Below are 9854 nucleotides of genomic sequence, written 5' to 3' on the forward strand. Positions count from 1 at the left end.
TGGAGAGCCACATTCTCCGTGAGGGGAACCTCCCACTGCAGACTCAGGGCTGTTTCTTCCCAGCCAGTCGAACTCCGCAGCTGGCTGTGCTCCCTAAGTGCCTGCTGGAGTGCGTCAGTCTGACCTGCGCTTCCGCGGGTGTCACAGGCGCCTGAGCTCTTCTCTCTCCTCTGTGCTCGGCCTCAGCACAACTGTTAACAAAATGATGGCGCAGCACGTCTGTTTAATGTCTTCTCTCCCCACCCCGTACCCCACTTACCCCTGTGAGCAGGGAATTTGTCATCACTGTATAATCACCGTGTGTATACCCCTAGTGTATGGCTTGACATTTAGTGTACTCTCAGTTAGTTTGTTGAGAAAATTAAATTTCTTTACTTTTAAAATACATTATTATATCATGTCATGAAAAGACTAATAAACAGCCCCTGATCTGAATTCTGTAATTATAATTTTAAATGTATCAAGTGAAACACAGGGTTGTTATCCTCATTTTTACCAGTAAGGAAAGTTATCACAGTGAGTGCGTTGGCGGAGGGCCACCAGGTGGTCCCCCAGCAGACTGTGAAAGGGGGGTGCCTCTTCCTCTCTGATAGCACCAGTTTCTCCAGGTTCTAGTTTGCCAGTTAAGTAAAATGAGGTCAATAAGCCCTGCCTCACAGGGTCACCCTGAAGACAAGGATCTAGCAGAGAGATCCGCAAAGGTGGGGAGCACTTACTGTGCAGGTCATATTATGTGTTGTGATTCTATATTAGGGAAGTAAGAAGCTCTCAGTTGGGTTTTGAACTGGGAACTACTGAAAATAATGCATAAATCTTCTTACCTGGTTTGATTATTGCAAAATATCAACTTTACATTCCTACCAGCCAAAAAGACTTCCTAAGGGCTGAGAAACTTTGATCTTGGCCGAGTGAGGGCTGTGGGAGTGAGAACCTGGGCTCAGAGGGGATGGTTATTTCTCCCAGGGCTCGGACGGCCACACATCTGGATGGGACCCTCGGTGGGTCTGATCTGGGCCACAGAAAGCTACTCAGTGGCTTCCACTGAAGCTGCATAGGCTCCAGAATCCAGGGTGGCCCAGCTGGAGAGGCCAGGAAGTTCCAGGATGCAGGTGTGGGCCTGACAGAGGAGGAGGTGTGGCACTCTGATCCTTTCCCAGGGCCATCCTGAGCCTCTTCCAAACACTTCTGCAGAGAGCAGTTTGTGGGCACGGGGCCTATGCGCCCTCCCCTAGGCAGCAGTTCCATTCCACCATCTTGGCATCTCTGGGACATCCCTTTAGCCTTAATATGTGCCTTAATTTACTGCATTGCAGCAGCCTTCTTACAGACCCTGCTGCTCAGCCCGCATTTCCAATCCTTTCTTCTCATAGCAGCCAGTGATCTTCCTGAAACAGTGTGACTTGCTGCTCCCCCGTTCACGGTTCTCAAGTGACTTCACTGCTTTTGCCCCATGAGTTCCCAGAGTTGGTCTAAGCCTGCCTCCAGCTCCTTTCCCTGTGCTCTGGTTAAGACAACTTGCTCATCCTCTTTTTCACACTTCAGAGTCTTTGCCCAGGTGGGTCTGTTTCGCTCTGAAATGGGTAGTTTTCTTAGAGGACAACTACTCAGCCTTCAGGAGCTGATCAGTAACTACTTCTAAACCCCTTGGCCCCAGTTGCGTTAGTCATTCTCTCCTTTCTCAGTCATGACTTGCTTGATCGTCTGAGTACGTCTCTAATTCCCCAGGGGGAGTGCTCTTGCGTGCAGGCACTGGGTCCGGGTTAGAGCTCCGTGCCCTCCGCAGGGGCTGGCAGGCCGGGCACTAAGAGTGTGTTCACTGACCAGATACTGTCTTCTCTCCTCTCTTGTTCTAGGTCTGGAATGAAGTTTGAAGGACCAAGGGACTGGAGGTGTGTGAAGGAAGAGCCACGCCTGATCAGGAGAATGTCTCTCAAAGGAGAGAGGTGTACACTTTTCAACACTCACTGTGTTTCTATTGAGTAGAGACAAGAAGGGACAATCCACAGTCCCTCCCAGCAGGAAACTCCTCCTTAGTTGGGGGTGTAAGCCTTTTTAAAAATAGTATATTGAAATATAAGAGATTATATTAATCAAGTAGAGGTTGATATAAGGCAGTGGTACCAAACTCAGCAAATTCAGTGTAGCTGGCTGATAGACAAATCAATAGACAAATAAACCACTACGGTGTAACAGCATAGCTATATAAGCATGTTTGATGTTAGAACTTAAAAAGTTTCAAAAACAAAGTTGAAAATAAAAAATATTTTAATCATTAAATTATTAAAATTTTCTTTTCTGTTTATTCCTCCTTTGGAAGATGACATCTTTTTGTTTTAGGTTTTTTTGGGGGGCAGGTAATTAGGCTTATTAATTTTTTAATGGAGATACTGGGGATTGAACCTAGGACCTCGTGCAGGCTAAGCATGCGCTCTGTGTCTGTCCTCACCACCACCATCTTTCCTTTTCTCCCAAGACACAAGTGTCAGATCTGCCTCTTGCTGCATATGGGACAGATTGTACAGCCTTGACTGTCGACTAGGAGCTTTATGCAGTTTTAGTGACTCATGATGGGAAACAGCTGTTCACATGAAGTTTCCTCCAGAAATGGAGGGAGTCTTTCTTTGCTTGATGGTTTTTATTTTTAGGATAACTGTGCATTGATACATTGAGAATTCTGGAATGCCAGTGTTGCCATATTTAGTTTTCACGATCATATACCATTGTTCTGTTTGTTGCTTTTTATTCATTTTTGCTGCTAATATTAATTAGAAAAATGATGTCAAGCTCTAGTCGGTTCTGAAGTCAGAGAACTTCTATTAGATCTCAGTCTGTACAATTTGAGGAGCGTACTCTAGATAGCACACTCATTTCTGGAAATTGATTTTTCTGGGGATAAGTGGACAAGTGTGTGTCTTGCCAAATGTGATTCTCAAAGACACTGTGTTACTGAAATAAATGAATTGGCTCAAGATTGCTGTAACTATCTGTGGGAGCCCCTGCAGAGCAATGCTCACACGTTGAAATGGATAGGATGCCAACCCCAAACCATAGTCTTTGTTCTCAACTTTACAGATAAGCTGGAGTAGGAATTTTCATCTGAGCAGCACAAGCAGGTATATCTCTTTCAGGAGTTCCAAAAAATCTCCTCCGCAGCTTGTCACCGGACCTCCCCACGTGTAACGTGTATGTTATCACATGTATTCCCATGTGTAACAGGTATGACCATGCACGTAACTCCAAGTTCCTCAAGCAGATTGTTCAGCTGTCTACAAGCCAAATCACGAATGGGTTTTTTGGTTCATTACTATTTTATAGTTTTTGGTGCTAGGCTTTTTTTTTTTTTTTTTGCATAAAGTCATCCCTTGGGATGGTATCCTTGACCTATGTTCTTACAGAAACACTGGGTTTATGTTTCTGGAGCTGGGGCAACAGCATTCCAGGAGCAGCATCGCATGCGCGTGTCGTTTCTGACGCTGTGCCTGCTACGGGTACCAGGCCCCAAAGCTCTCAGGCCCACAGCAGTTCTCATGGACACAGTAAGTGGACATGGTTAACCAGTCGTGTATTTTTTATTTGTACTCTATAATTCTGACTTATGAATACTGCAAGTTACTTCTATAAATGCCTCATGACCTTTTAAATTCTGCCACTTCTTTAATACACTAAGCATTCAATGTTTTTAAATTACTGAAGTGTAGTTGATTTACAGTGTTATTTGCAGGTGTACAGCAGAGTGATTCAGTTACACATATACATACATACACATGTATTTTCCAATTCTTTCCCATTATAGCTCATTACAAGAAATTGAATATAGTTCCCTGTGCTATATAGTAGGTCCTTGTTGTTTATCTATCATATATAGTAGTGTGTATTGGCTAATTCCAAACTCATATTTATCCCTACCCCTCTTTCCCTTTTGGTAACAATAGTTTTTCTGTCGTTGAGTCTGTTTCTGGTTTGTAAATAAAATTTGTATCTTTTTTTTAGATTCCACATATAAGTGATATGGTATTTGTCTTTCTCTGACTTACTTCATGTAATATAATAATCTCTAGGATTATCCATGTTGGTGCAAATGTCATTATTTCATTTTTTAAGGCTGAGAAATATTCCATTGTGTGTGGAATACACACACACACACACACCATATCTTCTTTTTTTTAGTTTTTATTACCTAAATTATATTTTAAAGATTGTTTTATTGTCATTTTAATATTAGAAAACGAAGTAGTGATTTGCTGGGCAATTTCAAGAAGTTGACATGGTTCTTAATTACATTAAGAATATTCTAGTATTTTGGCTCTGTGTGAAATGTAAGTGGTGGTTTTCACCTCGTCCAGCACAGACCTACCCTATCAGATACATCATATCTTCTTTATCCAGTCATCTGTCGATGGACATTCAGGTTGTTTCTGTGTCTTGGGTATTGTAAATAGTGCTGCTATGAACATTGGGGTGTATGTGTCTTTTCTAATTAGAATTTTCTGCGGATATATGCCCAGGAGTGGGATTGCTGGATCATATGGTAAAACCATATTTAGTTTTTTAAGGAGCCTCCATACTGTCCTCCAAAGTGGCTGCACCAATTTACATTCCCACAAACACTACAGGAGGGTTCTCTTTTCTCCACACCCTTTCCAGCATTTATCATTTGTAGACTTTTTAATGATGGCCATTCTGACTGGTGTATACCTCACTGTAGTTTTGATTTACATTTCTCTAATAATTAGCAATACTGAGCACCTTTTCATGTGCCCATTGGCCATCCGGACTTTTTCTTTGGAAAAATGTCTATTTATGTCTTCTGCCCATTTTTTGACTGGGTTTTTTTTTTTTTTTTGACATTAAGCTGTATGAGCTGTTTCTACATTTTGAAATTAGTCCCTTGTCGGTCACATCATTTGCAAATATTTTCTCCCATACTGTAGGTTGTCTTTTTGTTTTGTTTATGGTTTCCTTCGCTGTGCAAAAGCTTTCAAGTTTAACTAGGTCCCATTTGTTTTGTTTTGTTTGTTTGTTTGTTTTGCTTTTATTTCCATTACTCGAGGAGACAAATCCAAGAAAATGTCGCTGTGATTTATGTTAAAGAGTGTTCTGCCTCTGTTTTCCTCCAGGAACTTTATAGTATCTAGTCTTAGATCTTTAATCGATTTGGGATTTATTTTTGTATACGGTGCTAGAGAATGTTCTAATTTTATTTTTACATGTAGCTCTCCAGTTTTCCCAGCACCACTTGTTGAAGAGATTGTCTTTTCTCCATTGTATATTCTTGCCTCCTTTGTCATAGATTAATTGACTATAAGTGTGTGGGTTTATTTCTGGACTTTCTGTCCTGTTCCATTGATCTGTGTGTCTGTTTTTGTGCCAGTACCATACTGTTTTGATTACTGTAGCTTTGTAGTGTTGTCTGAAGTCAGGGAGCATGATTCCTCCAGCTCTGTTCTTCTTTTTCAAGATTGTGTTGGCTATTTGGGATCTTTTATGTTTCCATACAAATTTAAAATTTTTTTCTTCTAGTTAGTTCTGTGAAAAATGTCATTGATAATTTGATAGAGATTTCAGTGAATCTGTAGACTGCCTTGGGTAGTATGGCCATTTTAACAATATTAATTCTTCCATTCCAAGAACACAGTGTATCTTTCCATCTCTTTGTATCATCTTCAGTTCATTTCATCAGTATCTTACAGTTTTTGGATTACAGGTTCTTTGCCTCCTTAGGTATTTTATTTTTTTTGGTGTGATGGTAAATGGGATTGTTTCCTTAGTTTCTCTTTATGTTATTTTGTCATTAGTGTATAGAAATGCAACTGATTTCTGTATGTTAATTTTGTATCCTGAAACTTTACTGGATTCATTGATGAGGCCTAGTAGTTTTCTGGTGCTGTCTTTAGGATTTTCCATTTCTAGTATCATGTCATCTGCAAACAGTAACAGTTTTACTTCTTCCTTTCCAAATTGGATTCCTTTTCTTTTTCTTCTCTGATTACTACGGCTAGGACTCCCAAAACTATGTTGAGTAAAAGTGGCGAGAGTGGTCATCCTTGTCTGGTTCCTGACCTTAGAGGACATGCTTCCAGCTTCTCACCACCGTATGATGTTGGCTGTGGGTCTGTCATATATGGCCTCTATTATGTTGAGGTATGTTCCATGTATGCCCACTTTCTGAAAAGTTTTTAATCATAGATGCATGTTGAAATTTATCAAAGACTTTTTCTGTATCTATTGAGATGACCACGTGGTTTTTATTCTTGAATTTGTTAATGTGGTGTGTCACATTAATTGATTTGCAGATATTGAAAAATCCTTGCATCCCTGGGATGAATCCCACCTGATCAGTGTGTGTGATCCTTTCAAGGTATTGTTGGACTTGGTTTGCTAGTATTTTGTTGAGGATTTTAGCATCTATGTTTATCAATGATATTGGCCTGTAATTTTTTTTTTCTGATATCTTTATCTGGTTTTAGTATCCAGGTGATGGTGGCCTCATAGAATGAGGTCAGAAGTGTTCCTGCCTCCTGTTTTTCAGAATAGTTTTGGAAAGACAGGTGAGAAGTCTTCTCTAAATGTTTGGCAGAATTCCCCTGTGAAGCCATCTGGTCCTGGACTTTTGTTTGTTGAGAGTTTTTAAATTACTGATTCAATTTCAGTGCTGGTAATTCTTCTGTTCATATTTTCTATTTCCTCCTGGTTCCATCTTGGCAAATTGTACCTTTCTAGGAAACTGTTCATGTCTTCTAGGTTGTCCATTTTGTTGGCATACAGTTGCTCACAGTAGTCTTACGATCCTTTGTATTTCTTTGGCGTCAGTTGTAACTTCTTTTTTCATTTCTGATTTTGTTAATTTGGGCCCTCTCCTTTTTTTCCTTGATGAGTCTGGCTAAAGGTTTATCAATTGTGCTTATCTTCAAAGAACTGGCTTTCAGTTTCATTGATCTTTTCTATTTTTTTTTAGTTTAAGCGTTTAGGTTAAGCATTAGGCATTTAGATTAAACATTAGATTTTTGGTTAGAAGTAAAATTGCAAATATTTGCTTTTGTTTAAGGTCCATAATTTCCCTTGTGTACAACAGATTGTTTTGCTATTATTTGCTATTTGTGAAAGGTTTAGAGCCATGGTATTTTTTCATTTGACACATCATTGTATTTCAGAGGCAAATCACATACTTTATTCATATTCACACTTGGACTTTGTTGACAGTTTACCTTTTTTTTTTTATTCAAATCAACTGGTTTTATTTCTTCTGAATGTTGGTCATGGGCCCTACAGGTCATTTGATGTATAATGACCTTGTATATGTAGAAAAAGAATTCATTTCCATAAAGAAATGAGTCATCTCCCCTTTTTCTTAAAACCGTATTATCTTCTTGGTCTAGCTTTTATTTTCACACTGTTTAGATTGAGATACGGGTACAAGATATTTCCCCTTCCACTTATTACAACTAAAAGAAAATCAACAACATAAGAATGACAATAAGACACAGCTGACACTCAGCCTCATAGTCCAGGAGCTAAAAGGGATGGAAGCCAGGGTGGAGCTGAAAGCTCATTCTTGTCTGATGGGTACAGTTCTGTGTGGCCCAGACAAATTTTGCCAGGTGGGAATTTGATTTCGGTATACCTAGATCTTCTTTTACCTGATTTACATTTGAAATCTCTTGATTTTTAAATGTTTGCAACTAGATCATGCGGGCCATCCTATGCGGGCCAAACAAGGTAATCTGGAGGCCCATTCTGCCCACTGTGTGTGAGCATGCTACTTCCGGTAGAAGGAACAGTTTCAACAAGCACAGGGAAAGCTTTGTCCACCGCAGGCACTGGATCTTTCTCTCTCTCTCTTTTTTTAATTTTTCAAAAACAACTTTATCCATGACACATACTAAAATAAAAACTCCCACCCTCTGGAAGTGAGCTGAAAAAAAAAAATCCACCTCCCACATCCCTGTTCCCAACTCCTCCCATTCCCTGCAAATAAAAGGGGAAAAAAGGTGAAGAAAAACAAAACAAAACAAAACAACTGAAAAATGAAAGCCCTCAAAACCCCCCCAAAACAAGGCATTTCCCCAGGGGGAAGGGGAATTTACACTGAAGCCGCTGGGAGTGGAACAGAGATCTTCCAGCTACAGAGTACATTACCCAACTACACGCTGTCTATAAAAGACTCACTTGAGAGCTAAGGATATAAACAGTTTGAAAATAAAAGGATGGAAAATTATATTACTTGCAAATAGTAATCAAAAGAGATCAGGAGTGGCTATACTTATATCAAATTAAGTATACTTTAAATCAAAAAAGCTTATAAGAGAAAATAAATGATACATTAATAAAAGGCTCAGTACAGCAAGGAGATGTAACAACTATAAATAATTATGCACTTAATAACAGACCACTGAAATATATGAAGCAAAAACTGAATTGAAGGGAGAAATAGATGGGTCTACAATAAGAGTTGGAGATGTCAATACCACTCTCACAGTAAAGGACAGAACCACCAGACAGAAGACAAATAAGGAAATAGAGAACTTAACACAATAAACCAATTAGAACTAATACATACACTCAGAACACTCCATTCAACTACAATAGCACACACACTTTTCTCAAGTGCACAAGGGACATACTCCAGAACAGACTATAAGGTAGGCAACAAATCAAATCCCAAGATTTTAAAAGACAGGTATCATACAAAATATCTTCTCTTACCACAATGGAATGAAGTTAGAAATCAATAACATAAAGAAAACTGGAAAACCCGCCAAATTGTGGACATTAAACAATATGCTTTTAAATAACCAGGGAATCAAGAAAGAAATTACAAGGAAATTAAAAAATTTTTAGAGATAAATGAAAACAAAAATACAACATACCAAAACTTATGGGATGCAGCAAAAGTGGTGTTAAGAGGGAAGTTTGTATCTATAAATACTTACATTAAATAACAAGACATTTCTCAAATCAACAATCAAACTTTACAACTTTAAGAAACTGAAAAGAACAAATTAAACATAAACCTAGCAGAAGGAAGGAAATGCTGAGGATTAGAATACAGGGAAATGAAATAGAGAATAGAAAAACAGAGATAATCAATGAGATCAAAAGTTGGTTCTTTGAAAAGATCAACATAATTGACAAGTCGTTAGCTACATGGACTAAGAAAAAAGACAAGACTCAAATTGCTAAAATCAAAAATGAAAGTGGAGTCAATACTACCAACTCTACAGAAATAAAAAGGGTTATATGAGAGAACCGTGAACAATCTTACAACAACCCATTGGATAACACATACAAAATGGAGAAATGCCTACAAACACAAAACCTACCAAGACTACCTTACACACCAAAACAAGCAGTCTGAAAAAAATCAGCCATGATGGTGGAGTAGAAAGACCCTGAGCTCCTCTCCTCTCAGAGGCACTCCAAAATTTAAACTATTTTTAGTTTTAGTTTAAACCTATCAAAACTAACAGAGACGTTTATAATAATATATACCTACATTGAGAAAAGAGAAAGACCTGAAATAAAGGACCTAACTTCATATCTCAAAAAACTAAAACAAACTACAAAGTTAGAAGAGGGAAGGAAATAGCAAGGATCAGAGCAGAATTAAATAAAACAGAGACCAGAAAAACAACAGAAAAAAAAATCAATAAAATTTAAGAGTTAGTTTTTTGAAAAGACAAGCAAAATTGACAAACCTTTAGCTAGACTAATAAAAAATAGAGAATACTCAAATAGAAATGAAAGAGGAGGCATTACAACTGATAACACAGAAATATCAAGTGGCATCGGAGGTTACTATGGACGATTATACAGGAACAAGTTAAACAACCTAAAATAAAAATTTCCTAGAAACT

Source organism: Camelus dromedarius, chromosome 15 (genome assembly GCF_036321535.1).
Source record: "Camelus dromedarius isolate mCamDro1 chromosome 15, mCamDro1.pat, whole genome shotgun sequence".
In the NCBI taxonomy this organism is placed as follows: domain Eukaryota; kingdom Metazoa; phylum Chordata; class Mammalia; order Artiodactyla; family Camelidae; genus Camelus; species Camelus dromedarius.